Here is a 6,189-nt window from a genome sequence, read left to right on the forward strand (position 1 = left end):
ATTTGCGTTGACTCGGCCGGCGAACCCGAGAATTCGCGATGCACCACGTCCCGGGCCACCATACGCGACGTTTTGGCCGCTTTCGTCGGGCTAGGTGGCCTCAAAAACGAGAAAAAAAAAGTTTTGACATGCACCACGGAGGGACCAAAATCGTCGGCCATGGTACACCAGCAACCACGGCGCGACTTCAACTTCGTCGGCCATGGCAACTTTTCTTGTAGTGTCCACAACCAAAGTGGTAACAATTATCTTCATATAACATATCACCCTCCTCCTTATTTTTATCTATATGTATCTACTCCTATTTTTATCATCATCAAAGTCACTCATTGACATTACCTCCTCAACATCATGCATTGATCTATACACATGGATGTTGTGCATCTCTCTCATTGTTCACTTGTTTTTGGCAAAAGTAGAGCCGGCCATTGTGTTGGCATGACAATTTCAGCCAGCATTTTCCTCCTCACGTTCTTCCTCCACAAGCCTTGCCTCCCACCTAACCCAATCAACAAATGGGAAGCCACCCACCTTAGCCAATCAAAAAGGAGGCAGCCAACCATTCTCCCTCTATAAAAGAGACTTGGCCGGCCACCATCCTTTCCTTTGCCTTCATTTTTCACTCCCCACTCACTCCTCCACCTTATCTACACCCTCATAACTCTCTTCTACCTCTCCCCCACGAAAATTCTGCTCCTCTGGAAAGCACTCCAAGATGAAGCTCCCTCCTCCCTCAAGCTCCTCCTCACCATGAGAGCTTCCCTCTCACTCTCTTCTCTCTTAACCCTAGATGAATCCATATCTCTTTCTCTTTTCTCCTCTCATAAGATTGGATCTTGATGCAGGTGCATGTTGGTCCAAGCATGTAGAAGCTTCACCTATCCTCAGATCTGAAGTCCTTGACCAAAGTTCATCCAAAACCTTGAAGTAATTTCTTCCAATCTTGCTGTTTCAGATTCTGCACGATCTTGTAAAATACGCCAAAAATAGTGTACAGCTCCAAATCGAGTGATTCAAAGTTCCACGGTTAGCTAATGAAAAGATCTACAAGTTTTCGTTGGTTTAATCCTAAAACTAGTTACATATTTTCCTTAGTAAATAAAGTTCTGAAAACATGCAGATTCACTGTTTGTTAGATTAGTTTTGTTGTACAAAACCTTTTTGAGCAAACTCAACTGTGGGTGAAACCCTCTCTAATACCTCCATTTTTCCGTTGGTCTCACTTCAAATGACCACCTAAAATTAAAATGGTTCACAGATCAAATTCTGGTCAGATCTGACTTTGTCTGTTTAGACCAGGAGCTTGGAGAAGAATTTGCGAGTGAAACCAATTGCATTAGAACCGTATTGTCAATATATTTCATCTGCAACTGACCTCATATTTTTAGGATTTTTCTACGATTTTTGGCATACAGATTTTGTTTTCTATACAGTCAGATTCAAGCAAAGTCCTAAAATTGTAGGTTCAACTTTTTTGAGTGATTCCAATTGGGTTAGTCTTGTATTAGTACTGGGTATCTAGAAAAAATACTGTTAGTGTCTGTTCATGCATATTGGTTACTGATATTAACATGTATGTGCTATAGGAGTTGTTGGTCCAAAACTTTTCGGTTTATTTAAAACCTTTGACCAACTCTTTTTATTAGAAATGGGCAACCTTTGTTTTATGCTTGCAAAACAAAACCTCTACAACTTAACATTAGGCCTATTATCTTGCCCAAGATTTTAAACGGTGAGGTATCTTGCTTGCTTCCTATTTTTGTATAGTGATTAAGTGAGCAAATTAAGTTAGGAAAGCTGATTTATACTTTTCCAAAAATGTTTAAAAATGTATTGTGAATGTTTTTGATGCCAAACTAATGCACTTGTCCTCCTTATGATGTTATCTACCAGGGGATATTTGGTTTATACCATGGTGATAACCGATAAAGGCAATTTCTAAGTTGTGATCCACTCATACCTTTACTAGGTAAATAAATGGGGTTTTCTAAATTAGAACCCTTGAAGTTGTTTTGTGGTATCTATAAGTCCTTAATATGTTATCCCTTGGTTGAGTATGTTTGTTTTGTTGGTGCAATATGATTGATTGTGTTCCTTTTATATTTTCCGGTGATAGATGCGAACAATTCCGGAGATGAAGAAGAAGTGGAATCGGACAAGGATTTTATTTGTATTGTTGGAATTCTTATTGGATGGAGTTGAAGAAGTTCAGGGACAATGAAGCCAACCAAGGCAAGCCATCTATTGATCTCTGAATGTTTGTGTCACATATTGTTGACACTTTGTTGTTGTTCTTATTCCATGATCTATGGTGTGTTATTCTCCGTTTGTGTCATGCATGCTTAATCTTAAGCATGGTAATCCTCCTGGTCATATTTTATACACCTCTTAATGAGTGTTGTGTAAAATAAAGTCATAGTATGTCACCTCACTCGGTTGCCTTCACATGCTTCCTTGGAGCATGTTACCCTACTTGCCAATTCACTCACATACACCCTTCTAATGAATTGATAAGTTTCTTCATGATCTTGGTGTACTCCCCCTTGGGAAGCGTATGCCTACCCACCTCGGGTATGTAGAGTGTGTTGATCCACCAACACCCCTTCTTATATATTGTTGGTTATTGACACAAATCTGAAAGTGTTACCCCTCTTATGTTAGCCACTTACATGCTTACCTTGAGCATGTAAATCATTAGTGACTTCCCACCTACACCCCCTTAGTGGAGTAGTGGTCATTCCGACAAACTTGTCGTACCTCTACCATGATGATGTCTCGGTACACTTCCCGTGAGTATGCCGACCCCCTTTTTGACACCTCCACACTTCCACTAAGTGGTCTTGATGGATAGCATCGCGGCCATGTTGTGTTAGTTCCAATCATGAAACTTTAGGTTGGGAATCCCTCAAGGTTTACCTTGTTGTAAATTTTTTAAGAAAACCTTGGGTGAGTCGACCTTACCCGAGTGTATGGTTTATGAAAGGAAAGGATCTTGGAAAGGATGGTTGGAAAGAGGAATGTGTGTGTGACTTGGGGTTTTGAGAAAAATGACACATGGTTCTTTGTATTCGCCCGGAACAACTAAACCGCACAACCACATTACCCCAACATGGGCACGGGGCTTAGCCCTAGTTTGTTGAAGCTGGCATGAGACACCTTCATAACTCTCTAGGAGGGTCATGATGACCTCTGACGCCGGGTTGCGCTCTGGAGGAGGCAATACACTGTAGTTGTCTATAGCCGGATGATTACTGAGGGTCTTCTGCCGTGGCGCCGGAGACACACTCAAAAAGGAGGTATGTTGCCGGGGTGCCGGGAAGGGTTAAGCCCGCAGGGAAGGACTCATGTCAGGGGAGATAAGCGAAAGGTTATGTCCGAGTTTCTGTCATGGCATAGTTGATATGCAGGGATGATGCCCACATGATAGACTCGCGGATCTTGTGGGGAAAGTGTGCAAACTCTGCAGAGTCAAATCTATTCGAATAGCCGCGTCCGCGGTCATGGACGGTTGGGATGGCCGTTACCGAGCTGTGTCAAGTTTTGTTTTAGAAATGCTTTACAAAGAAAGTGAGAATGTTTGATGTACCGGAATGGTACGGGAAAGCTTGTGTCGACCTTATGGAAATGGTCGAGGAAGAAAAATAAATTGGGATACCCCTTCCTAGTGTTTCATGTTGTGGAACTCTTTTGTTGTATCTTCTTCAACAAAGATATAGAGATGTCATAGGATATCTTCTGAAGTATCTTCTTCAATAAAGATATAGAGATGTCGTAGTTTATCTTTTGAAGTATCTTCTTCAACAAAGATATAGATATGTCATAGGACTCCCATAGTGTTTCCATCAACTGAGATGTCGGGATGCTATATCCACAAGAGAAACTACTTCTCTTCTTCATGCTATATCCACAAGAGAAACTACTTATCTTCTTCATGCTATATCCTCAAGAGAAACTACTTCTCTTCTTCATGCTATATCCACAAGAGAAACTACTTCTCTTCTTCATGCTATATCCACAAGAGAAACTACTTCTCTTCTTCATGCTATATCCTCAAGAGAAACTACTTCTCTTCTTCATGCTATATCCTCAAGAGAAACTACTTCTCTTCTTCATGATATTTCCACAGGAGAAATTAGCTCTTCCCTCTTGTCATCTTAGATTAGCATTTGTTATCTTGCACTCTTGCAAAGTACCTTTTTGATGGTTTGCGGGTACAATTCCAATGTACTCACGGCTTTGTCCCTGGCTATTTACTTGGCCAGACTTGGAGGAACACGGCGGATGAAGAAGGAGTTGGCGATGTCTATGCGAGCTAGGAACGTCTTCCCAGTCAGTTTCCTGTAGGGTTATGGCAGATGACTTGGGCTCTACGTTGCTGAAGTGATTCCGCTACTCTGATGATTAGATTAGGCCCTTCGAGGCTACTATGTAAAGATTGGTCATGTGACCTTATTGTAATTTTCTTATTCCGCTTTGTAATGGATGGTGTAATTTGATATCCGTTCGATTATGTGTTCACGGCGCACTAATCATGGGATCGTGAACTGTATACATAACAAGGTATTTCGGACAGTTAGTCCGGGGTCCCCACAAAAAATAGTAGGATCATGTCTTAGGGTGGTCCATGCAATAGTGCTTCGGGCCATAGAAGTTCCTCGACAACTCATTCTCCGCACCTGAATTATAATACAAAGTGACGATATCATAGGCCTCGGGTAGGTCCACAAGGAGGAAGGAAGATCACTCGGCATGAGGCCGGCCAAGTCTGCCACAGTAACGATCGGCTCAGGCCTGCTCGTCCGGGGTGCGAAACTCGCGAGGATCAAGCTAGGATCGAACCGAAGTTATCTCCGAGGTTTATTCGGGATATTATATGTAACCGACCTACGATCAGGTGATGTTCGGTCTTCACCACATCATGTGCATCAACACCATTACATCAATTAAAGGTTAACCTGATCCTCTTTATGACTCTGTTGCTTACCCTCAAGGATGGTACGCTACCTTATAATCCATGTATGTCAATTATAGGGATACATCAATGGACACATAAGGGGGAGATGGAAGAATGGAAGCTCAAGGATTTAAAGGTCGAGGTCGCCAAGGAGAAGAAGGAGAATGGACTGCCACTACGAACTCCAGGCCGGTACTACCGTCCAAGTCCCAACAATGGTACCATCGTTGTCACTCCCGATACACAACCTGCTATGGTGTCGCCACGCTCTATCTTCTGGTCGGTACTGGGCCAGAACCACAACAGTACTACAGCCTATAGAGCCAGTACTACCGCATGGCTCGAGTTATATAGCACCCCAGTGACCGCATGATGGTACATCTATGGTTGTGATTGCTTTTTCTTTGTACCCAAATAACCCCACGCATGTACCCCTATATAAAGAACCCTTGGGCTTAGATCTAGGGTTAGCTACGCATGATGATATGAAGAATTAGGATTATGCCTCTACCTCCCATATGGGGATCAAGCCATCTCTTAGACACAAATATATGAGTTGTATCCAAGACCCTCTTTATGTGATTAGTCTTTCACTTGCGTAACCCTAGTAGTTGCAAAGTGATACGTCCAAAACATATCTACTTTTCTGAACACTTTTGTTGTTGTTTTCCCTCTAATTTATGTGTTTTTAATACAACTAACACGGACTAATGATGTTTTCAGCAGAATTGCTCTGGTGTCTCATTTTTGTGCAGAAATCCAACTTTCAGGAAAATTCCCGGAAAATATCGTGAAGTCCCTATTTTACCCGAAGACTCACGGCGCCAGAAGACGAGACGGAGAAGAGCCACGAGGGGCCCACATCTAGCCTAGGCGCGGGCCAGCCCTAGCCGCGCCTAGGGGTGGTGAGTCCGCCTCGGGCACCCCCTCAACCTCTCCTCCGAACTATATAAAAGGCCCTGACCTGAAAATAGAGGGGGGGTTCGACGTTTTTCTAGAAAGAGTTCCACTGCTCCGCCGCCACCAGAAACCCCAATCGGGGAACCAGAAACTCCGTTCTGGCACCCTACCGAGACGGGGAATCGGAGGTGATCGTCGCCATCATCATCACTGACGCCTCTCCATCAACCATCCATGATTCCCCCATCCATGTGTGAGTAATTCCCCCATTGTAGGCTGCAGGGGATGATAGGGATTGGATGAGATCATTCATGTAATAGCTATAAGATTGTTAG

This window comes from Lolium rigidum, chromosome 1 (assembly GCF_022539505.1).
Source record: "Lolium rigidum isolate FL_2022 chromosome 1, APGP_CSIRO_Lrig_0.1, whole genome shotgun sequence".
Lineage (NCBI taxonomy): Eukaryota > Viridiplantae > Streptophyta > Magnoliopsida > Poales > Poaceae > Lolium > Lolium rigidum.